Below are 27,149 nucleotides of genomic sequence, written 5' to 3'. Positions count from 1 at the left end.
CTTTGGTTTTATCTTAGTGTGTTTCTGTTTCATTACTGCATTCACTGTTGTTTTCTTGATGTTCTTTGAATCACATTTTACTCCATTTTTAATAGTATTCAAATGATCATCTAGGCATGGTACCAGTTGAATTCCAGGGGAGGATCTCCTATTTTGAACTGCTCTTTTTTTTTTTTTCTTGCAAGGCAGTTTTTATTTAAAGCTGATTGTCACTACACAGCTTGTACTTTGGCCTGATTGGGTCAGCTGCCAAGTTGGCCCTAAGGAAGTATTCATATTCACTTGGCAGTGAGTAGGTAATAACTATTTAGGATTGCATTTCCAGTAACTGTTGCAGCATATTGTGTTTGCCCACATAGAAGAGCAGAGTGAGACATAGGTACTATAATTAGCTTCTTTTAATTTATTTACTATATTATACAAAAGAAGAGTAGAAATTTTTATGTTTTAAATTGTCTATTCTGCTTATACCTGGTCATTGGCTACTTTTAAAGTTAAGTGTTGTATAAAAATTAATTTATTTATCATCTTAAGCAGAAAAACTGAGATTTGGTATAATACAAAATTTAATATGGAAATATCCTGGTTGCCTAGATGTTAGCCAACTGAGTTATTTACAAAAATATATAATTAAATTATAAAATCGACACATTAATTGATTAAGTATAAAGTTAGAGCAGGAAATGATCATCCTGAATGTGGTATGCTGACTCAGGAACACTAATTTAGTATGTTCTCTCTTATATCTGGATGGTAGCTTTGATTCTTTGGATATCTGTGTGTTAATTGAGATACACAGCATTTGGAATTGCATGGATTGCTTCAAGGCAGTGAATTCACCAATCTTCATGCAACATAGGAGTCACAGGTCCCTCATGATGGGAAGTCTTGGAACAGTCATATAAAGCACACCAGCCTGCGTATTTTTATTTATTCATGGAATGTACATGATCCCTTCCTTCTCCTCTCCTGATTTTTAGTCCTCCACTTCTCCAGTTTTGTGGGATCTTTTAGGAGTAAGGAACTCTTTTAGGAAAAAAAATAGAGGAGGAGGAAGAATAGGAACAGATACTTAACATATTTGCTTATTTTGCATGTAGGGACTGAATTTTACTTTTAGGATGCTATTTCATCAAATGCAATGTGCCTCACCTGTCACTGATATTGTGTATAGAATTCATTGGAAATGTTCTTATAATCCAAATGTCTTAAAAAAAAAATCCACAAGAGAAACAAGTTTTGGTAAAGAATTATAGAGAGAAGAGTTTTAAATTTCTTTGAGAGTCTTGACTCCCTTCTGATGTAGAAAAACTGCCATTTGGGAAAAAAAATTGATTTTGTGGTTCTTGATGATCTAGTTTACTGATAGGAGCTTTTAACAAATTTTGTTTCTTTGAAATATGATTGATAAATGACTGTAAACCAGGCCTTGTGTCATTGAAGTATATATCATGATGCAGATACTGAATATCTCTGATGCACCTGAGGAATGTTTTGGAAATGGTAGATGTTTTATCTTCTTCAATATTTATTTTGAAAAAATTAAAAAAAAATATTTTTAAAGCTCTGTAAGAACATTCATCTTCAAATCTGAGAAAGTAAAACTAGAGCAAAACAAAAACCCAAGCAATGAACTAAACAAACAAAGGTAAAAATATGTCTTTTGAAAAAAATAAAAACAGCTTTCCCTAAAATGGTGATAATACTGTCATACTTCAAAGTACAAGAAAGAACATAGCCAGGTGTAGTGGCGCACGCCTTTAATCTCAGCCCTTGGGAGACAGAGGTAGGCAAATCTCTGAGTTCGAGTTCAGCCAGGTCTTACAGGGTGAGTTCCAGGACAGAAAAGGATACTCAGAGAAACCTTGTCTCAAAAAGACAAAACAAAAAAATCACAGCACTCCAAGTATAATATTTATTATTGTCTCTATTGCTTGAAAAGAGTGTGGCATAAATACTCACATGAATTCACGTGGTAGTACATACCAGAGCCAACTCTGACGAAGTAGAAGTATGTGAATATTTTAAACTAATTCCCAAACATTAAAACAATAAGTACTATTGATGAGCTTCTTCAAATACAGAAGTCCATACCAAGAAACAGGAAATAGGGGCCAGAAGCATTAAAACACTAGGTTAAACCAAGATGAGCAAGGTGTGGCATGCAGACTGAAACCATGTTTTCTCATTAGAAATTACTGGAGTTTCGGAAAACCAATGGGCTTATGGAAACGTTTACATATTTTTGAGATAAAAGGTGTGAATCCATATGTGGGGGAAGATGGGAAAATCTGAGAGTACTTGGAGAAGGGAAAACGATAATCAGAGTATATTGTATAAAATAATCTATTTCTAATGTTGAAAAAGAGGGAGAAAAAAGTGATTGCACTAAAAATTACCTAGGTAAAGCTGAGTAAATCTGAATCAATTCAGAGAGAATAACTTATCTCATAAGTCAGAGAGGAATTAATACAGAAAAGAACCTGTTTAAAGGCACTGTGTATGGATACACTGTCCTCAGGAAGGTTGTACAAACACCAGTATGAGTATAACCAAGAACCAAAAGCATACTCAATACCACTCTGGTAAGGAAGGACATATCTTAATAGAACTAGACTGATAAGCCAACTCCACTCTCTGTTGCATAAAAACAAAGCATATGTATCAAATTGTTAGACCTCTAATTCTGTGGCCATGTTTATTCTATTTTTCCATACTGGATTATTGTGGAAATTAAAAAAAAAAAAATCACTAAAAGCTTCAATAAACGTGCTGCTATTTTTTGTTAAATTTTCGTTTCTGTTAAAAACTACAACACTTCTACTTTAACTGATTAAAACAAGTTTATTTCCTGCCTTAAATGTGTAGATTAATTTTAATACACATACATCTGACTGTGTTGATTCTGTTTAGTTTTTATTTATTTGTTTATTTATTTATTTATTTATTTATTTATTTTTGGAAAATGTTAGCATTTAATTAACCTCCTCAGGCAGCTTTAAGCCACCAGGACACAGGCACCTCCAACACCCTTATCTTCTCTTCAGCTTTTCTGCTAAAGAATTTGGCCTTCATAATGACTGGCTGCTTAGGGAGCTTGCCCTTCCCCAGAACTTCGTAGTAACCCGATCGCACGTCAATGATGGGAGCAACTCCTGTCTTGTTTTTTGCAGCATTGACCCGTGTCTGCTCACTGACCAGTGTCCACAGCTTATCCAGGTTGACAGTTGGGCAGAAGCTTGGTTCCTCTTTAAGTGGTTATGCCTCATACCAACTTTCCCAAAGTAACCTGGGTGATATTTGTTGAAGATGATCCTGTGGTGGTGCACGCCTCCAGCATTTCTGCGGCCCCCAGGGTGCTTGTGGTGCTTACCGATGCGGCTGTGCCTGTGGCTTACGTGGCACCAGAATTTTTGGGTCTTCCTCAGTCTGGATGGCATGGCGGCGGCAGAAAGGGCGATTCTTTTAGTTTTTAAAAAAATATCTACCAGGATAAACCCTGGGATCCAATAGAGCCCTTTGTATGCCTATAACCACTCCAAACACGAAGCATTGATTGTACTGGCTAATAAGTACACTGACTAGATGAAAGTGAAACAAGTTCCTTGAAGCTCTTCCATTTACTATAATAAAAAATAAGCAAATGGCAGAAATGATGATATAAACTTGGCTAGTAGTTTCTACAGGAACTAATTAAAACTTAAAGGACAATACTGCCCTTGGTTTGTGTTTTCAAATTCAATTCAAAACGCAGTAAAAGAATTCTTCCGACTATATACCAAGTCATGTACAAATTTAATGGGACAAACGGCACAGATAAGGACAAAGTTTGCCACAACAATCCGTAACAGAGATTATACCAATATTAATTTACGGGACATATTTTTGAGATATATGTATTTTATCTTGTGTTTTGCCTGCATGTGTGCTTATGTGCCCCATGGATGACAGCATCAGATTCCACGAACCTGGAGTGACAGATGGCTATTAGCTGCCATGTGGGAATAGGAATTGGATCTTCTGTGAGCGTGACAAATGCTCTTGACTTTCAAGCCATCTCCTCAGCACCAAGGCTCTTTGTATTATGAATTAACATCAATGATAAAACCCGAAAGGTACTAGGAATAATATGTGAATGCAAAAAAAAAAAAAATCAGCAGGTACCTTTATGTACTAGACATTTTACCACTCACTTTCCCTCGTCTCAGCCATCTTATAATAATTTACCCAGTACACTCATAGTGCTTATAAAATAATAGCAGTTTCAAATTCTTTAATGTGGAAATATTCTATGCTTTGAAAATTTTAATTTGTGGAATTTGAAAATCTATACAGTACATTATATTTCCAGAATGTTTATACGCACAAATTCTTCCTACAGATATGCTTAATTGGAAAAGCAAATAAAGTTGAGTATATCATATTGTTTAATGTTTAAAAATATATCAATGTATGTCTTAGGGTTTTATTGCTGTTGAAAGACACCATGACCACAGCAACTTTTATAAAGGAAAATATTTAATTGGGAATGGCTTAAGGATTTAGAGGTTTACTTTATTATTGTCATGGTGGTAAACAAGGCTGCATCAGCCAGACATGGTACTGGAGAAGGAGCTGAGTGTCCTAAACACTGATCCAGTGGGAGCAGAAGGAGACTGTGTGCCATTCTGGGCATATCTTGCACATAGGACGCCTCACAGCCAGATCCCACAGTGGCACATTTTCTCCAAAAAGGCCACACCTCCTCCAACAAGGCCACGCCTCTTCCAACAAAACCACACTGCCACTAATAGTATCAGTCCCTAACACCTAAGCATTCAAACACGTAAGTCTATAGGGAGCATTTCTACTCAATACCTATAGTTAATATAAAATACTTAAGCACAAATATTGATGGCCTTCAGATAAATATTTTTACTTGTTTTAATATTGCTTTATTGATACATAGTTATTATACTGATGAATAAATGTTAAATAATGAGTTTGCTCTAATTGTATGCTTGCTTCAGATGCTCTGACTGTCCTGCTGCCTTCTACCCTACCCTTCCTAAAATTAGATATATACCCATTCATAAATTCATTTTTATTTGTTTACTTTCATATGTGAGACAGAACATTCAATTACAGGATACTTTCTATCTTATTTTGGTTAACATCATGATTTCTCATTTTATACATTTCTCTGAAAATTATGTCTTTTACTAAATGAGTAAATAACACTTTACATGTATACATATCATATTTTCCTTATTTATTGGCTTATAAACAAGTACCTTGGTTTGTTCCTGATCTTGCCTATTGTAACTAGTGCTCTGGTAACACAGACATGTATTCATCTATTTGTGTATTGACTTTACTTTACATGCATGTTTCTCTGTAGGTAGGTTCCTTGAAATTTTAGAGTATGCATCAATGATGGCTAATTTTTCAGATTATGTTTTTAATTTATTTATTAGAAGTTTGTATTTCTTCTTTTGGTAGATGTCTATACCAACCATTTGACTATTTAAAAAAAAAACTATGTTACTTGTATTTTTGGAATTAAATGTATTTAACTTTTACATATTCTCTGGATAATGATAATTACTCAATTAACTTTCATACTAGTATTTTCTGTCCCTCATATTGCCTTTCCACCATGTAGTTTATTGTACAGAAATAGTTTGATTCTTGTACATTTTGAATTCTAAACATCTAGTGTCTGTACCAAGATCTTGAAATTTTTAATAAGAGTGTATGTATGTGTGTGTGTGTGTGTGTGTGTGTGTGTGTGTGTGTGTGTGTGTATGTGTGTGTGTGTGTGCATGTTTGTGTGTTTGGGTATATATATTCTACCTGTTTCACACCCTAACCTAGAATCTTTGCTCACTTAGTATTTGAGTTTTTTTACAATGTAAGAAATAAAGACCTGGGCTGGGGAGATGGCTCAGTGATTAAGAGCACTGCCTGCTCTTCCAAAGGACCTGGGTTCAATTCCCACACCCACATGGCAGCTCATAACTGTCTGTAACTCCAAGATCTGACACTTTTACACAAATGCACATAGATTAAAACTAAAGAAAATATTTTTAAAAAAGAAATAAAGACCTTTCAGTCTTTTGCATACAGATTTTAGTAGTCCAAGAAAACATATTAAAGATATTTTGAACAACTTTGTTGAGAAACAGCTAACTGTAGATGTTTTAGGCTTTTTTTTTTATTGGGTTTTCTATTCTATGTCACAAACCTCTTGTTATTTTGCCAGCACTATGGGTTTTTTGTTGTTTTATTTCCATATTCTTTTCTTTTAAGTTTGTTTGAATATTAATTTTTATTAGTAAGGATTTTCATTTGTTCCTAGGATGAAGTATCATCATTCTTCTAGCTTTAGTATTTCCACTGAAGTTTTCAGGGTCTATTTAGGGTCTCTCATGCTTTCTTCTTACCTATGGAATTGCTTTATACTACATCTGTGAAGAATTCATTGAAAATTTAATGGAGATTATATTAAATTAATAAATTGTTTTTTATATTTGAACATTTTAGCTACACTATTTTGTAGTTTATTTTCATAGTAGAAGTATTTTGCTCCTTAATCAGCTTTATTTGTAAGTTGTGTTTGTGTTTGTGTATCCATATGTGCTTGGGCTCATGAACATCTACTAAATGAGTACAGTTGTTTTCATGTTTGATCCTTTTAAAAACTCTGGGTTGTACAATTTATACACATGGTCTATTTTCATCTCATCCCTTAACTGAATTTCTAAAAACAATATCCTTTAAAGAAGTATTTAGAGTTTCCGGATATACAATCATATCATCTTCTTTCCTGTTTACATCTATTTAATTCACTTGTATTAACTTCATCACTTGTGCTGAAATTTAAGTTTCTACTACAAAAACCCAGTCAAAGTGGGAGTGATATTCTTGTTCTAGGGGTGAGAGGGAGGTGGATACTGGGATGTGAAAGGAAAAGGAGCTACAATTGACAAGTAAAGTATTCAAATTAAAAATAGAGAAATAATAGTAAATATAAGATAAAAATAAAACAACGATTTTAAAAACAAATTAAATAAGGTATCTTATATCACTTTTACCCTTCTTTGTCATTTCCCCACATTTTCCCAAATTATTTCCTTCCAATTTCTTCCTTTATGTTTCTGAAAGTATGTACAAATGCATAATAAAGCCAACTGAGCCACCCCAAATATGAACAAATATTTAAATACTAAACCAAATCATTAAAGATAGTTTTGTTAGCACTTAAGTTTAGAACTTCATCTAATTTAAGCTGTTCTGACAGTATTTTTGTCAATGTTCATAGGACAGGTGGCCAATAATAGTATTTATTATATGGTTAAATATTTTATGAAGTAATTTATAAATTAAAGTAAACAACTGCAGTAGTTTGTACAGTGGTCTTGTGAATTACTCCCTGGATTTATTAAAGTCCATTTCAGTCTTGAATTATAACCTTTAACAAAAGGGAGAAATTGCATAAGGGTCCATTCCTGCCTCAGGAAAAACATGGGAAAGACTTCTCTGTTGAAAATCAAGCTAATACAGCACCCTAATGGGGGAAAAAAATGAAAAAAATAGGATATATGATGAGACCAATGGAGAAACATGGCCTATGATTACTTATGGCATGTTTGTCTATATATCAGCTTCCTTATAAAAAAAATAAAATTATTAAATGATATATTAAAGTTGATGAACAGAATTATTACATAAAATTAAATTAATTATGAATACATGATTTGAATTTGAAGTTAATAAAACATTATAAGCATTTATAACATTACATAAGCATCAAAATATAATAAGTGTAAAGGTAATGAAAAATATACTAGACTTTTTTGGGGAGAAACACTATAAAAATTAGAAATATATCAAAACAATTGGGGGAGTATCCCATAACTGTGATTTGAAAGATTCAATAATATTAACGTGTTCAATTATCTGTATGATTGATAAAATATAAATTAAACATTATCAATTTATTCTGGAAATACTGAAAAACTATTTCTCTAGTTCATTAAGAATACCCAATAGCATGTTCAAGAACCAGAAAAACATAATTCACTTCACTGAAAAAAAACTCTTAACAAGTGAGAATACATCTTAGTAACAGAGCCTCATAAATAGATGCAGTGCATTGTAGACAGAGGACCAAAACAATTAAGTGAGGAAAGACAGTTTACCCAGTGTTAGAACAGTGGGACATTCAGAGGAAGAAAAGAAAACATAGTTTGTGTAGATGAAAACCTGTTAAGTTGTACAACCTTTTTTCATTGTGGACCACAGATGTAAATATAAAAAGTGACAGTGTAAAACTGTGGATGGCAGTATAAGAGAAATTCTAGGTCAAACTGGAGTTTCACAAGAGCACAAAACCTGATTAAAAACAATGATCTGTTCCTGCTGTTAGAGCATTTCAGGTGTGGCTGCTGGATCATGTGTGGGTCAATAAGTGGCAGAGAGGAGTGAGGCTATGTCTATGAACAGTGTCCTGGTCTGTGAACAGCTGATTGAGTGATTACTAACAATGCTTAGTAACTTAGCCCTCCCTGAAAATGTTAGGCCACCTTCCCAGAGCCTAGGGCCAGACAGAGAGCTGGCCGGAGGAGACCACCAGTCCGGTGGTGTGCATTCCCTGGGGGCCCCCAGGACTGAGACTAAGCTGGAAAGTAGAAGAACCCAACCGAGGACTGAAACAACCAGGCTGGAATGAGTCTGAGACAGATGACCCTCATTTGGTGCCACTTGGGGGAGATGGATGAGAAGTAAGCCCAAGATGGCCACCAGATTGGCACCATGGGGGATGGACAGGGAGCAGCCTGAGACAGCTATAGACCACCAGTTGGGCACTGGGCATACATGATGGGTAGGGCAGATCAGGTACCATAATACACAAATCAAGCATAGTATTCCCGAGACAACTCTTTGCATGATTCCAGATATTCAGCAACCCCTGGCACTTCTAGGAGGAGCAAGTAAGTGGTAGAGAAGCAGAAGATAAGGAGAAGGAGGAGGATGTGTACACAATAAAAAGAGGAAGAACTGGAGACTTGAGAGGAGTGAAGAACAGTCTGGTGTTCCTAACTGGTGGTCCTACCTGGCACTATGTTAGGCTCCTGGCCTACACTACCCCAGGGGCCATATCTGAGTCATGATCCAGAAGAAGCAGGTATTTCTGACCATGAAAGGCTGGTGTCTGAGGCCATAATAATGTCTGACAGCTGTGCAGAACGGGCCTCACACCTCACCCAGGCATCATGGATGAGCTAGCCTGTGGGGCATAAGAGCAGGAGGGTTGACATCATCTCTAATCAGCTGCAGTACTCAGGAGAGTGGTTGTGCACAATGTAAGAATTGCAGATGAGTGTAAGTCAGAGGAAGGACAGCAGGTTACCAAGAAGAGACTTGATACCCTATGAAAATATACATGGGGAGGTAATCCCCCTCAGGAACAGTCATAGGGGAGGGGAATGAGGGGAAAATGGGAGGGAGGGAAGAATGGGAGGATACAAGGGATGGGATAACCATTGAGATGTAACAAGAATAAATTAATAAAGGAAAAAATTACTATTCAAAAAAGAAAAAGGAAGAAAGAAAGAGTTGCAGATGAACCAGCCCCAGGAGATACTAGTGTGGGAGACATGGCCCTCCTACTCTTCTCCCATGTGAACAATAGAGATATACCCTCCCTCCCTTCTGTTACCACCTGAGGAAGGTGGAAGAGCTAGACTTGGGCTCATGACAGCAAGAGAGCTGTTCCTGGCCCTCACCAGCTGAATCACTAGGGGGAGTAGGTCCTGCCATTGTCTAGGAAGCACAGTAGAGCTGACCCTTGTGACAGGGGAACATGGGGGGCTGACCATGGGAGGGCTGGCCCTGTAACTTGTCAGCCATTCAGACAGATGGAGAGATGATTTCCCTTACCTCTTGCCACCAAAAACAGGCAACAGAGCTGACTCCGAGGTCATCAAGGTAGGAAGGCTCTCTCTGTCTCTCACTTGCTTTAAGAGTTAGAAAAGCAGACACTATAGCTAGCTTCAGCAGCAGGGTAGAGCTGGATCTGGTAGCCAGGGTAGCAGGTGGGAGAGCAAGCCGACTGACCACCTCTGATGCCTTTCAGGTCCAGAGTCAGTGCTTTAAATTGGCTCACTCCAATATCTACCCCATTGATTATCTGCTCAAGTGCATGAAGTGGCTGATACCACAGATCCACAACTACAGGATATCCATGACACAGGGCGACAACAGTATATCCAAGAGGACTTCCATTGAAATTCCTGCATTGATAGAGTAACAGAAACCAAAGGCCTTCCAGCAGACCAATGAGTCATTTTAATGAACATTTGCAAACCAAGAAATGTGAACAAATGGGTAAAATGTGGGAGACATTGACACAGAACAGTTTTCAGAAGAATTTTTTTCTGTGTTGAAAGGGTGCAGGAGAAAGTTACCAGGATAAGAGTGGGCTTGGGGTGTATGATGTGATATTCACACACACATACACACACATACACACACACAGAGACACACAAAAACAGTAAAAAAAAGTTTTAAAATTGTATATTGAATTGCTTTAAAGTTAAAAGTTTAATGACAAGCCGTGGCTACACATACTGGAAGTTATAAGAATAAGATCTAAAATGAGCCAAGGAATTATGCTGGTTTAGCAATGCTGGTAGCAGCAGCATCACAGAAAATCACAACTGGATATAAGACAGAGATCAACAGATAATGAGCCCAGGCCCAGTAGATACAGATACATCCTATTTCCTGCTTCTATGGACCAGGCAACATCATAAACAATGGAGAAGGAGGGTTATAAGAGCAAGACGAGCAGGAAATCTGCTGTGAAACACTTTCCCCTAGGAATAACTACATAAAAAATTAGAATGATAGAAATTTAAATAGATAGTAAAAATATGTTCACGTTAACACCAAAGTGAGAAATGTAAAAGGTCCAGTCAAAGAACTATAGGATAGTAATGGCTGCTGGGGAAGAGGAAGCCTCTACAAGCATCAGCCCTTTACTGATCTCACATAGACACACACACAGACACAGACGCATACACACACACACACACAATAATAATAATATTGATAATAATAATAATTTGCTCATATAAACAAATGTGAAACAAATCCACACAAAAATGATGGGCATAAATTTTATATCATTTTACTTATATTTGGTAAGATTTTAATCCAATCAGGCCCTCCAACAAATTAGTGGACAAACAAATTTATTCACGACCTTTTTTTTTTTAACCACAAATGGAAGTGAACAGTGAAATCTTAAAAAGCACAGTATATTTATACAGTGATGAGTAAAAAGATGTCAGAACAAATACATTGTGTCTTTTCTCACAAAGTGTTTTAGTACACTCTGAGCCCCTGCTACTTTGTCCTTTAACTTGGAATGGCTATAGAAGGCCTAGGCAGCAGGATGTTGACTCTCATCACCACTTACACCTCTTTCTGCATCTTCCTTTTCTGTTAGGTTGGTTGTGGAAACAAAACTACTTTACGCCAGAGCAAGTTGTAAAAGCTGAAAAGGTCATTGTTCCTCCCCTCCTGCCAGGGGCTTTCTGTGATAGAGTGAAGATGGAAGAGAGAAGATTGTACACACACGCAGCAAAGGATCTGAAAAAGCATCCTGCTGCATTGCGCACGCAGCCAGGTTCTTCCTATGATAGCAAACCCCTCTTCCCGTATGCTTCGCCGAACTCTGCCCTCACTTCATCAAACAGCACAATGCCACCTTATTCTCTTCCGTTCTTCTTGTTTTTAAGGTTTCTGTCTAAAAACATCTTTGATTAAATGCATTTGTGATTACTTTCTCTTGTCAGCTTCTTTTTTTCTACTGTTATGTTTATCCATGATCTCTGCAATAGGTGAGGGAAAATTATGTTTCTTCTGTACATCCACAAGCCATCCTGCATTAGTCAGGGCTTTGTATAAGAAACTGTTGTTGCTGTTGTTTGTTTGTTTGTTTGTTTGTTTTTTGAGATAAGGTTTCTCTGTGTAGCCTAGACTATCCTGGATTCACTTTGTAGACCAAGCTGGCCTCAAACTCACAGCAATCCACCTGCCTCTGCCTCCCCAGTGCTGGGATTAAAGGTGTGCGCTTTGTGTAAGTAACTTTTATTTGCCTGAAGTAATTGTCTTCTCTGAGGCAACTCTGACATCTTGAGAAAATCTGTGGGGAACCAGAGAAGCTTTGGTCTCTGATCTCTCTTAGCTCCCCAGCTGCTTACCAGTCTGGACCAAAAGAGGCACAGGACAGACAGGGAGCGCTGGCCATAATCCACATTAGCTGCCATCATGAGAGCAGCTTTGGGCCTGGATCTCTCTCTCTGGCCACCTGTAGCTTATTGGTCTGGCCCATCTAGGCCCCCAAGCAGACAGGTATAGATGAGCCCTGTGTGGGCCACAATCAGCATTAGCTGACAACCCATAAACAATTAAGCTTAATTGTAAAACTAAACTATCAGGTCTTCAACACCATCAGAGACTTCAAAGGAATAAGATTAATTACCTGAGTAGACAGGAAGTATATGTTAGCAGCTTCTAAAATGAGAACATGACAAAGACAGTTACTGCCTGAACAAACACTCCAAATTTTCTCTAACATTGGAGCATCACATACAACCTTCTGTCCCACTATAGCTGACAGACATATTTGTGAGGCAGGAGCTATTGAGGATTTGCTTGCCCTGTCTTGGCAGAGTTTGGCTGTTGACTCTGCCTGCATCCAAGCTTGCTCATTTTTAGGCAGAATTCTATCTATGGCTGAAATGAGGACATTTTGTCCAGTGGCTGCTTTTACCACATTTTACACTATCTCCACAAGGATGTTTACTGATGCTCATCATCTTCTTTGTGGTAGGCTGGTTTTTGCCAGGAGTTAACCTGTCTTATTGTCAAAGAATTTTTTTAATTTTTTATTAATTTATTTTTGTTACATCTCAATGGTTATCCCAACCCTTGTATCCTCCCATTCTTCCCTCCCTCCCATTTTCCCCTTATTCCCCTCCCCTATGACTGTTCCTGAGGGGGATAAAAACATGTTTAAATGCAATATTCTTTAGTTGAAAAACTTGAAGTTTTTCAAGATGATATCTCTTTTTATCTATATATAGAATCATAAACCTAGGATGTATCTTCTTGTGATAAAAATAGAGTAGTAATTGATAGGATCATAACTTGATCAACTAATAATTGACTTGCATTATTTAATTATTCTAAGCAGTCTGCAATAGCACTTTCAAAGTATTGGAATGAACCTTGTATTATAATTGAGTATATAATACTTCATATTAGAGTACAGACATATACATATGTGTGTGTGTTGTGTATTTGTGAAGAATAATCTTAAATTTGAATTCTATACCAATGTATCAAGATTAAATTTATATTGCATCAACATGCAAAATTCTATACCAGTCAATTAAAAATAACTTTGTAAATATTAAGGCATTAATTTGAGTAGTAGATTCAAAAATCTACTTTTGTCCTGTCATCCTATATATTTCTATATCTCCCTTATTTCTTCTCAACTCCTATTTCCAAGTCTAAGAAAGAAAGATAAAGGAAAGGCAAGACATTCTTCAGTCCAACCTTTCTTTCCTCTGAATAGACCAACAATAAGTTATAACCAACAAACAATGAAAAGAAACCTCTGTAGCCCAAGAAAGTAACCAAATATTTACCCAATTCCCCTTGAGGTAAATGGGACATTGTTCTTTTAAATTTTTTTCAGGCTGATTAGGCATGATTAATACCTTTGTAGGAGCCCACATTAAATAGAGGGAAATGTTTCAATAAGCTAGGAATAGCATTTGCTGTCCAGTTTCTAGATTTTGCAAAATTCCAGGCCAAATCAAAGTCCTCTGTGGGACAATCAGAAATGTCGAACCAGTTTAGATCAGAAGCTTTCTTCGAAAGTGTCCTGGGAGCTTTCCTGTTCTGATGAGGGAAAACAACTGAAGTACTTGGTGCTGGAACATGAAGGATGAAGGGTGTAAATGCCCAGCATGCTGAGAGAAATAAATCCTGTCATGTCTGAGCCAGTATCAGTGTCTAGTTCTTTTGTTCTGAAAACATAATTTCTCACAAGCATTATACAGTCTTAAAATTATAAATGTATGAGGTGTGTGGGATGCACAGAACAATGAAGGTTGGTACTCTGTTCCTTGTATGAGTTGAAGAAGACATCTGTAAATCTTCATTCATGCCATACAAAGAATGACATATAATAATAAATCACATTGATTCTGTGACCAACAAGAAGCACTGTCTATGCATAGATGTTTATGTCTCAATCTCAGTGCTAGTTTCATGTGGTGGGATTAGCAATATAATTACCTGCTGGTTCTGCAGTTTGATTTCTTCATATCCTGATTGTAGCCCCCTCCCTCAGCCCCTCCCTAGCCCTACCTCCCTCCCTCAGCCAATCTCCCTCCTTCCCCAGGAGATCCCTCCTCCCATAAAACTTGACCTCAGCCTATCAACTCTCATCTGTGCTGCCTCTATCCTCTTTATCTGTCACCTGCACACTGCCAGGGGGAACTGATCAATGTTGGGGGCCAGAGACCATGTCAGAAGTAGTCCCTAGTCCCCATATTTTGGGACATACAAAGAAAGTGTGTTGCCTAGTCCCCATATTTTGGGACCTATGAAGAGACTGTGCTCCCTATCTACTACATCTGAGCTGAGAGTCTATGTCCATGTCATAAGGGTCCTTAATTGGTGCATCAGTCTCTGTATGGTAGTGTGCTTATCCTGTACTGTGTGGCTAATATCCACTTATGAGTGAGTATATACTATGCTTGTCTGTCTGAGTCTTGCTTACATCACTCAGGATGATTTTTTTTTTTTTGCCTTCAAATTTCAAGATTTCCTTGTTTTTAATAGCTGAGTAGTATTCCATTGTATAGACGTATCACAATTTCTTTATCCATTCCTTGATTGAGGAACATCTAGGTTGTTTTTAGATTCTATCTATACCAAAAAAAGGGACTATGAACATCATTGAGCAAAAGTCCTTGTGATATGGTGGAGCATCTTTCGGGTATATGCACAGGAGTGGTATGGCTGGGTCTTGAGGTAGAATTAGTCTCAATTTCCTGAGGAAGTACCAGATTGATTTCCAAAATGGTTGTACAGGTTTGCACATCACTAGCAATGGAGGAGTGTTCCCCTTTTTCCACATCCTCACTAGCATGTACTGTCACTTGAGTTTGTGATCTTAGCCATTCGGATAGGTATAACATGGAATCTCAGAGTTGTTTTTCCCTGATGACTAGGTATCTTGAACATTTCTTGAAGTGTTTTTCAGATACTTGATATTGAGAATTTTCTGTTTAATTCTGTACCCCATTTTTAATTGAGTTGTTTGTTTTTGATATTTAATTTCTTGAGTTCTTTATATATTTTAGATATTAGCCTTCTGTCAGATTTAGGGTTTATTAAGATCTTTTTCCAAGCTATAGGCTATTATTTTGTTCTGTTGATAGTGTCCTTTGCCTTACAGAAGCTTTTTAGTTTCATGATGTCTCATTAATTAATTGTTAATCATAGAGTCTGTGCTGTTGGTGTCCTATTCAGGAAGTTGTCTCCTGTGCCAATGAGCTCAAGGATTTCCCCACTTTTTCTTCTAACAGAATTATGGGTCTGGTTTTAGGTTGAGGTCTTTAATCCATTTAGACTTTAGTTTTGTGCAGGGTGATAAATATGTATCCATATGCATTTTTAGCATATAGACATGCACTTAGGCCAGCACCATTTATTGAAGATGTTATCTTTTTTCCATTGTACGGATTTGGTGATTTTTAACTCAAGTGTCCATAGATGTGTGGGTTCACTTCTGGGTTTTTTACTTAATTCAACTAATCAACCAGGCCATTTCCATGCAAGTACCATACTGTTTTATTACTGTTGTTCTATAGTAGAGCTTGAAACCTCTGATGGATATTCCTCCTGGAGATCTTTTAATGTAAAGAATTATTTTAGCTATTCTGGTTTGTTTTATTTTGCCTTGTTTTGTTTTTCAATATGATGTTGAGAATGATCTTTCAAGGTCTGTAAAGAACTGTATTGGAATTTTGATGGGAATTGCATTGAATCTATAAATTGCTTTTGGTAAGATGGGGCCAATTTTATGATGTTGATTATCCTGACCCATGAGCATGAGTTATACTAAGATACTTAATATTATTTGTGGTTATTGTGAAGGATGTAATTTCCCTAACTTATTTCTCAGTATGCTTGTCATTATTATACAGGAAGGTTACTGTATATTTTTAGTTGATTTTGTATCCAGCCACTTTGTTGAAGGTGTTTATCAGCTGTAGAAGTTTCTTGATAGAATTCTTTGGGTCACTTATGTACACTATCATATTGTCCACCACTAGTGATAGTTTGATTTCTTTCTTTCCATATTGTATCCCCTTGATCTTATTTAGTTTTGTTATTGGTCTAGCTAAGATTTTGAGTACTATATTAAAGAGACACAGACAAAATGAACATTATTGTCTTGTCCCTGATTTCAATGGAATTAATTTAAGTTTCTCTCTGTTTTGTTTGATGTTTTCTGTATATTGCCTTTACTATGTTTAGGTATGTGTCTTGTATCCTTGCTTTCTCCAGGACTTTTAACATGAAAGGGTGTTGGATTTTGTAAATTGATTTTTAAGCCCCTACGGAGATGATCATGTTGTTTTTTTTTTTTCCTTTCAGTTTGTTTGGATGAAGGAATACATTGATGGATTTCCATATACTCTCTTTTTCTCTCTGTCTTTTAGTTAGTTTGGCTAAGGGTTTGTCTATCTTGTTGATTTTCTCAAAGAACCAGCTCTTAATCATGTTGATTCTTTGAATTGTTATTTGTTTCTAATTTATTGATTTCAGCTCTGAGCTTGATGATTTCGAGTGGTCTACTCCTCTCTTCTTTGTCTGCTTCTTTTTGTTCTAGAGTTCTCAGGTGTGCAGTTAAGTTACTAGTATGAGCTCTCTCCAATTTCTTTATAAATGCACTTTGTGATATGAACTTTCCTCTTAGCATTGCTTTCATTGTGTCTCATAAATTTGGGTATTTTATGCCTTCAGTTTCATCAAATTCTAGGAAGTTTTTAATTTTCTCATTTTACTTTGTCCCTTACCCAGAGTTCATTGAGTAGGGAGTTTCCATGAGTTTTAGGCTTTCTATTGTTTCTGTTGTTGTTGAGCTTTAATCCAATATGGTCTGATACGATACAAGTGATTATTTTGATTTTTTTTGTATCTTTTGGGGTTTGCTTTAAGACCAAGTATATGGTAAATTTTTGTGAAGGTTCTGTGAGGTGCTGAGAAGAAGGTGTATTCTTTTGTGTTTGGGTGAAATGTTCTGTAGATATCAGTTAGGTCCATTTGCTTCAGGACCTTTAGTACTTTCATGGTTTCTCCGTTTAGTTTCTGTTTTCATGATCTGTCTATTAGGGAGAATGGACTGTTGGATCTCCTATTTTAATTGGTGTCTTTCAATGTATGATTTAAGCTTTAGCGATTTTGTTATGAATGTGGGGCATAGATGTTCAGAATTGAGACACAATCTTGGTGTATTTTTGCTTTGATGAGTATGAAGTGTCCTTTCTTATCCCTTTTTATTAGTTTTTGTTATAATACTATTTTATTAGATAATACAATGCCCATTCCAGTTTTCTTGGGTCCATTTGCTTGGAATACAGTTTTCCATCCCTTTATTCTGAGTTAATGTCTATCTTTATTGCTGAGGTGTGTTTCTTGTTTACAGCAGAATGATTGGTCCTGTTTTTGCATCCATTATGTCAGCCTGTGTCTTTTACCGGGGAGTTGAGGTCACTGATGTTAAGAGGTATGAACGAGCAGTGGTTGTCAGTTCCTTTTATTTTCATGTTGCTAGTCATATAGTGTGTGTTGTTGTTTCCTTTTATTTGGATTTGTGGGTGTGGGGTTACTTATTTCCTGTGTTTTACTGGGTGTAGTTAGCCTCCTTGGGTTGGAGTTTTCCATCTAGTACCTTTTATAGGGCTGAATTTATGGCTAGGTACTATTTAGCTTGGTTTTGTCACGGAATATCTTATTTTCTTCATTATGGTGATTGAAAGTCTTGCTGAGGGTGATAGTCTGGACTGATATGTGTAGTCTCTTAATGTATTCATGTCATCTGTTCAGGACCTTCTGGCTTTCATAGTCTCTGTTGAAATGTCAGGTGTGATTCTGATGGGTGTGGCTTTATATGTGGCTTGGCCTATCTGTCCTGTTTTCGCTATGAGATAGGCCAGTATGCAACTGCCCAGCTGAGAGAGATCAGAGCCTAAGGTTGCCAGGTTTCTCACAGTCCTTCTCAAGATGTCGGCTAATATGAATTGTCCCTATGGACTTTTCTGTGGATGAGCTGGGTGGCCAAGCATTGGATCCACATATGCTCCACATAGTGTACACACCTCTCACATGGAAATCAGCAGCACTGGTGTTTTGTGGCTCTCAATTTTGTCTTTAGGTTACTGCACATTCATTGCAGATGATCAGATGTGTTGTGTGTTGGACGCTGCCATCTTGGATCTCAGACAGGTTTTATAAGACATATGTAATAGAAGTAGCATCTTTCCTTTCCATTTTTAATGTTGGCAATAAAACATTCTAAAAGTTGGAAAAGGTACTATTATGCCTAAGACATGCATGCACAATATAGTAAGACTTTTAAAGCTCCCTGTTTCATCAGTGGTAATCTGATTCTCCAGATGTGTTAAACTGCCGTGCATTTAGCCTTCTGGTTCAGCTATTTAGGAATTGGACTATTTTCTCATAAAGCAGAGGGGCAGTAATATCATTGTTTAATTATAATCATTATTAAAAGTTCTGAATCATCTTCTACCAGAAAAAGGTCAAGTGATGGTACTTTAATGAGTGACAAAGAAATAATATTTCAATTTATTTTGTATTAGGAAAAGTAAAAACACACTTCAATTGCAATATGTGAAAAGACAATCATATATAACAGTTTGGAGCTTAAAGTTTTGAAGGAGATAAAAATGTTGAATTTCTAATGTAGCATTATACTTTAAGTAACAGTATACAATATGAACAGGACGTAATGTCTATGTGCATGCTACAGTTCTTTTGCAAAAATAATGGGATCAGATGTGTTTAGAATTGAACAAAATCTTTGACATTTAGAAAACCCTCAGTAAAGGCATGCAACGTAAAATCTTATCCACTGAAAATATTTCATCAATTTTAGTTATTTAAAATATCATTAAATCACTACAAATTCAGAAACTGAGAAAGCCACACAATTTTGTATGTGCTATACAATTCTGATGATATTCCTGTCAAGTCTACATACAAATATAATTTTTTAAAAATATAATCTTTAAAATATACAGAACAAATTTATAAAGGAATATAATGAACTTTTTATTCAATAAATATTCAAGAACATGTTATTTTGTGATTGATAAAACACTAGGAAAAATAAAACCAAGTTTTTAAATTTAATAATCAGCGTGTATAGTTGCTATATCATTACAGATGAATTTAATGCAAACAACATAGTTCTCAATCATCAGGAACATTAAATCATACGAAGAGACATGGATGGTTTATTGTAAAATAAATCAAATATGTAAGCTGATGAGTTTGAAATGAACTGTTGACATGTGTGCGGAGAGCCTAACATGATGGGCTTTAAACTGTTCCTTTAAAACTGAGGAAAACTTCACAAGAAAGAGAAGTAAGACACGGTTACAAGTAGAAAAAGTGAGTAAGTACAGTTATAATATTTGCAAGTATTATTCAAAGTATAATGTTTCCTTTATGAATTTGGAACAGATAGAAATGTAAATGTTGAATAAAGTTGGTATAAATCACAAAAAGTAAACCAAAGTAAAGAAAGATAAAACTTTCTGTTCACAAAAACAAAAAAATATATAAATAAAAAAGAAAACATATTGTTTATGGAAGACAAAAAGGATAGTAGCAGAACGATATAAAATAGAGGAGCTTGTCAGATGTGTGTATGTTCCATCCCTGCCTAGAGAGTAGGATATGTGGCATCATTAGGTGAGAAGTGACACATTTCATAGGCAGGAATGTAATGTGCTATTTCAGAAATGCTGAACTTGATTTTTACATAGCTTCCAAGATGGTGTGAACAAGTAATACATAAATGATATGGATAATGAAGTGCAATTGGGTGTTATTCTGAATGTTAAAGAAAATATAGCACAGACTAGAAAATATCCCACTAGTGACTGAGAAGGAAAGAGAGAATTGGAAGCCATGGAAATAGGAAGAAAGTTGGGATAGTATATGGTCTCATGAGTAAGATATCTTAAATTAGCAAATGACAGGCAGTATCAAACGTAGCTCAAATTCCTAAAAGAGTATAAATTGGGAAAATGTATAATTAGAATGATTAGTGATTTTCTGAGTGGATATTGCAGTTAAATGATAATATGATGTGTATTTCATTGACAAAAGATTTATATCTGTGTAAGATAAAAGTTAGTAATCACTGACCTTTAAATTGAGAGCTATTGTAGTTCAAAGTAATATAAATGTGACTAGTTTCATTTCACAGAAAGAATATGTTCAGTCAAGAAAACTACAAAATATACTGATTATTAAATTTAATAATAATAGATAGAGAGAGCAAAAATTGAGATACCAAGCTCTTAGAGGAGGAACAAAAATATCATGCTGTGAATTTTCTCTTAAATATTCAATTATTTCATAGTCATTTCTGGGGACTATGAACTTTACTGTTATTAAAAAATGTATGTTATATATAAAATCTATGAAATAAAACACAAAAATAAAAAGTAAAGAATAGTACACACATTTACATCTGTCTTCAGTTAAGGGAGAAGGAATCAAAATGGCTTCCAAGTAAAGTTGCATTTGACCTAAATATTAATGACAAATAAATAAATATTCATCAAATAAAGGTAAAAATATAAAAGTAAAGATAATCAAAGGAACAGGAAGCTGAATTGTAAGTTGGAATTGACACAAAGCAAGCAAATTCAAATGTCTTTTTTTCAATATTAGAATAGAGATTGATAAATTATTCAGGAACTAAACATGTATTTTTATTTTGTACCATATTCTATGGCTTCCCAATGAAGGATTGCAATCGCAAAGATTCTTAAAATGTTCCAGTGAGCCTGTGGGAGGAAGATAAATTGAAATGAATAACAGATACATTAACAGGGAGGGTACAGAAATGTGAAATTAATGAGTTAGGATAATTTGCTGGAAATAAATCGAGATGTCTGAAAGTTATAATGAAAAATTTTGTGCTGAGGAGAAAGCAATTTGATGCTACCTATTTTTCTAATGTTTTTTTTTGAATGTTTGTTTTATTTTTCCTGCCCTGAAACACTTGAGTAAATGTGTTTTACTTTAATTTAAATTAACAGTGACAATTCTTAGAATATCTTGATTTGGGTTTGCTGAATTTTATCAGTACATGAAGTTGTTGGAGGATAGTTGGTTTAAGGCTATGTTTTGAGAGTTCTGAATAAAAAGCAGTGGGAGAGTGTGAACAAAGTGCTGACAAAAGCATACAGACGGAACTGACAATGCTGATGCAGCAGGAGAAGAGGCCATACAGACAACATACATGCTGAAGCATATCTTGCCTTAGATAGCTTTCTTTGTGAAGTTAAAGAATGTTTAAGGGTCAGAGGTAGATGCATGGTGTAGAATGGAGTTTTTAATAGTGTTTGAAATGACATATGAGGAAAAAACAAAATCACTTGAAAAAATTATAGAAGAAACATTTTTTCAGCCAGAGTGCTTTATGTATATTCTTTTGAGATTTTTCAAAATATTTATCCTAGACTGGTTTTGGACTCTTTATCTCCCTGTCTCATGCACATAAGAACTAGGATTTAAGCATATGCCATCTTTTCTGACATGCTGGATGATTTTATGGACTTGAATCTTCCTAAGAAGGAAGAAAGGGAATGCAAATGAGGGAAACTGATAGTTTTAAAGCTTATCTCACATATTTTTAATCCTTGAATTGAAATTAGTCAAACATCATGTTGACAAATAGTGCTGGCTACAGGATGTAGTTTTAAAAAGCATAAGTCAATTAAAGCTACCACTAAATGGAGTTGATTATATAGATTAAAGAGCTGTATATTCCTTAAATAAGCAAAATTAGAAGCAAAAAGTAGACATAACGGAGAGATCCAAGATTGCGGCGAGCAGTGTGGACCGTGTTTGAAAGCTCCAGTGAACAATTCAGGGAATTGCACAGATTTCTGAGCCAGGAATACCAAGGTCCCCACACCACGGCAGCAGAAGTACTCCACGGTTCGGAGGGAACAGGGTGAGGAGGACCTGCTTGCCCCTGCACACGGGAGGAGTGCGGACTTTCTTGGATCAGAGCAGCAGCGGCAGAGACAGCAGTGCCACCAGCAGCGGCTCCAGCGGCACCAGCGGCTCCAGCGGCACCAGAGGCTGAGGTTTGCCTCACAAAACAACAGAAATAACAAAAAGCCTACACGTATGTGGAAACTAAACAACTCTCTGCTAAATGACACCTGGGTCAGGGAAGAAATAAAGAAAGAAATCAAGGAGTTTCTGAAATTCAATGAAAATGAAGGAACAACATACCCAAATTTGTGGGATACATTGACAGCAGTGCTACGAGAAAAATTCATAGCACTAAGTGCCTTTAAAAAGAAATTGGAAGCATCGCACATAAGCCCCTTAACGACACAACTGGAAACCCTAGGAAAAAAAGAAGCAGAAACACCCAAAAGGAGTAGACGTCTGGAAATAATCAAACTCAGGGGTGAAATTAACAAATTAGAAACTAAGAAAACAGTCCAAAGAACCAACAAAACCAAGAGCTGGTTCTTTGAGAAAGTCAACAAGATAGACAGACCATTAGCCAAACTAACTAAAAGGCAGAGAGACAGTATTGAAATCAACAAAATCAGAAATGAAAAGGGAGACATAACAACAGACACTGAAGAAATACAAAGAATCATAAGATCCTACTTTGAAGGCATATATGCCACAAAATTTGAAAATCTAAGGGAAATGGACAATTTTCTTGATCAATTTCACTTGCCAAAGTTGAGTGAAGAGCAGATAAACAAGCTAAATAGTCCCATTTCCCCTACAGAAATTGAAGCTATCATTGATAGTCTCCCAACCAAAAAAAGCCCAGGGCCAGATGGTTTCAAGGGTGAGCTAATACCGATACTCTTCAAGCTACTCCAAAAGATAGAAAGGGATGGAACATTACCAAATTCATCCTTTGAGGCCATAGTCTCATTGATATCTAAACCTCACAAAGACTCAACAAAGAAAGAGAATTTCAGACCAATTTTTCTTATGAACATCGATGCAAAAATACTAAATAAAATACTTGCAAAATGAATACAAGAGCACATCAAAGAAATCATTCATCATGACCAACAAAATCATTGCAGGCTTCATTGCAGGCATGCAGGGATGGTTTAATATACGGAAATCCATCAATGTAATCCACCATATAAAAAAACGGAAAATAAAAAACCACATGATCATCTCTTTAGATGCAGAGAAAGCATTCGATAAAATCCAACACACATTCATGTTTAAAGTTTTAGAGAGATCGGGAATACAAGGCACTTTCCTCAACATAATAAAGACTAATATACAGCAAGCTAATAGCCAAAATCAAATAAATGGTGAGATACTCAGTGAAATTCCTCTAAAATCGGGAACAAGGCAAGGCAGCCCACTCTCTCCATATCTCTTCAATATAGTCCTTGAATTTCTAGCCAGAGCAATAAGACAATAAAAGGAGATCAAGGGTATTCAAATGGGAAAGGAGGAAGTCAAATTATCCCTATTTGCAGATGATATGATAGTCTACATAAGTGACCCTCAAAATTCCACCAGAGAACTCCTACAGCTGATAAACACCTTCAGCAAATTGGCTGGATACAAAATTAACTCAAAAAAGTCCGTAGCCTTCCTATACACAAATGACAAGCTTGCAGAGGAAGAAATTAGGAAAACAACACCCTTCACATTAGCCACAAGCAATAGAAAGTACTTAGGAGTTACTCTAACTAAGCAAGTGAAGGACTTGTTTGAAAAAAATTTCAAAACTCTAAAGAAAGAGATTGAAGATGACATGAGAAGATGGAAGGATCTTCCTTGCTCATGGATCGGGAGAATTAGCATAATAAAATGGCCATCCTGCCAAAAGCAATCTACAGATTCAATGCAATCCCTATCAAAATACCTACACAATTTTTTAAAGACATTGAAAGTTCAATGCTGAGGCTCACAACCGAACATTGAGCGAGGCTTAGGGAGGCTTGTGGAAAAGTGGAGGGAAGGGGAAAAGGAACTGGAGGTGGCAGGAGATTACCAAGAAGACCAACAGAGCCGATTAATCAGGGACCAGAGGGACCTGCTTAGACTAAATTACCAACAAAGGACCTTGCATCATCAGCCCTAGGCCTCCTCCAAACATGTAGCTGATGGCCAGCTCAGGCTTTGTTTAGGTCCCCTAATAAGTGGAACAGGTACTGTCTTTGACATAGACTCTCTTGTCAGGTTTTCTATTACTCCCCCCTGGCAGTACTGCCTTGCCAGGCCACCGAGGAATAAGATGCTCTGATAAGACTTGATAAGCTGGCGTGGATGGTAAGGAGTCTACCATTTTCTGGGTAATAGGGAACAGGAAAGTGGGAAGAGGAAGGCAAAGTAGAGCTAGAAGGTAAGGAGGGATGGGTGTAAGACCAGAATGTAAAGTGCATAATGTTTAACATTAGGTAGTAAAAAAAGGAAAAAAAAGGATGTTCTAGAAAGACTAAAACAGGGGAACGTTAACTGTCTAGGAACGGGAGAGAATGGGAGAAAAGACATACAGGATAAGAACTGAAAACTGAGTCAGGAAGGTCATAAAAGGAGGAATTAGATGGATCATATATGTAGGGGAAAGAGAAATACAAAGCAAACTTTGCTCACATATATCATAATTGTATATAAAATCAAGTATTCTAGTTAAGATAATCCAACAAAAATGAGGAAATATTTTAGTTTGTGATATTTTAAGCATACATAGTCATTAAGCTATACATTTTACATAAACCAATATCAAAAGGCAAAGGCTATATTTTCTTTCACACAAGCAGATGCCAACTAATTTTTTAGTTCTGGTTGTTGTTGTTTTTGTTGTTTGTTGTTGGGTTTGTTGTTGTTGTTGTTGTTTGGATTTTATTTTAATATGAAGTACCCTGAGAAGTTAAGAAGTGATTAATTTGGTATATGAGGAGCATTGTGAAAGCAGAGGTGAAGTAGTATAGGCAGAAAAGTTCTTGGGAAGACAAACTTATGTGTAAGGAAGTGAATGGGACAAAAAAAAAAAAAGAATAGGGAAGCCTGCTTGTGCAAAACAACTATCTTTTAACTCAAACAAAATATACCGGAAGCACTGAAGAAAGTATTACTGTGTGATTGGATCACACTTCTCCTATAAATAATGGATTAGAACACAGTTCCCAGTGTCATGAGCAAGAAACCTCCAATTAGGTGGTTAGTGCCTGTTGATTGCAGACCTAAGGTAAACTTACTTGGGTGTTTAACTAATTTGACAAAACAGCAAACTAATAAAAATAAAGACTTGTTTATATGTGAAAGCAATACAAATTTAGATATAACATAAGCACTTTAAAGATAATTATGTTTTCCACATGACTCCTGGAGGCACTGCTATTTGTTGTCTGAAAGAAAAAGAACAGATGTCTTTTTCTGCTAACTCAGCATGTCAGGCTGAAAAGACATATTCTCCTTAAACAGACAATTAAAAGAATATATTAAAAAAGAAAAAGCCATCTGCTCTTAGAAAAAAATAAATGTCTGTCAGGGTGCTAATTTGGGGTATGTGTTTTAGAAAGTATTGGTTAATAGATTCACAGGATTTGACTTTGCATCCTACTAGTACTTAGTCACATAGCACTCCCAGAAAGGCAAATATAATATTTCACTGAGGAATTGTTTCAACAATAATGCACAATCATTGTTAGGTGGAGCTTGATTTCAGGCCTTTTTTTATTTGCTTTCTCAAAATCCATTTCTAAATCTAACTTTGTTATTTCATGCCTTTGTCAATTTTCTATTATGTACCTATCCATATTTATTTATCTTTCTGCCCATTCTCTCTCTCTCTCTCTCTCTCTCTCTCTCTCTCTCTCCTCTATCATTTCTCTTTTTATAAATCTATAAATAGATATCGATTTATCATCTATCTGTGTCATTTATTAATCTATCATCTATGAATACATTCATCTTCCAAAGGCATTCTACCATTAATCATCTACTTTGACTATTCTCAATCTTAGACACAAACATAACTTCTTTTATCCTTGAATCTACTTCTTTGGATTGGGAGTAGAGATTGCAACATTCACTTATGAACAAAAAAATTATCATAATTTATGACAATTGTGGCAGAAATATATGTATATTTTTTTATTGGTAAATAATTTTGTGTATGGAAACATAGACTTAAAATTTGTGAATTAATTTTTCCTATATGGGTGTGTGTACATATGTGTGTGCAGTTAACATATATGTGAAATCAACATAACAATCTTGCTTTGGTCTTTTGCCCACTGGGAAAAAAACTTCTTTATATTGTACATTAATAAATAACATTAATATTATTAAAACATTTAGGTAGTTACTCATACTATTTCAAGAATGTATAATATATATAATATTGTGATAACATACCAATTATTTTATTAGGATTTTTAAGTTCAATATTTATATAATTCTATTACTTGGTATAAAATGTGTATTTTTGGAAACTGTCATATAATTACCTTAATTTTAATAATAGACTTTGTGTTCACTCAGTCTAAAAGTACTGTGTACATATTCTATAATGTTTAAGATAATAGAGATTCACTGACCACTAAGAATCATTGAACACTCTTCAGGAAGCACAGAGACTAATTTAGACAGTACTGCAGAGACAGAACTGTGCTTTCACAAAATCCATGCATTTTCTCCCATGATACATGAAAACAGGACTTACTGTATTAGTTAGTTTCCTGGATCAAAGGATGAAATAGTGCATGTCATACACAAACTTATTGCTGAAA

General features: G+C 35.8%; 1 pseudogene across 1 annotated transcript; it reads right to left on the bottom strand.

The window, feature by feature from the left end:
- Nucleotides 1-2,967: 2,967 nt before the first annotated feature.
- LOC311595144 (large ribosomal subunit protein uL15-like) lies at nt 2,968-3,443 on the bottom strand (annotated as a pseudogene). The gene has a single exon. The product of its transcript is annotated as a large ribosomal subunit protein uL15-like (transcript).
- Between the last annotated feature and the right edge of the window lie 23,706 nt (nt 3,444-27,149).

Source organism: Acomys minous, assembly GCF_964271855.1.
Source record: "Acomys minous genome assembly, chromosome: 1".
Classification (NCBI taxonomy): Eukaryota; Metazoa; Chordata; class Mammalia; order Rodentia; family Muridae; genus Acomys; species Acomys minous.
Note: the sequence above shows the minus strand (reverse complement) of the source record. Positions and strands in the feature narration are given on the sequence as shown.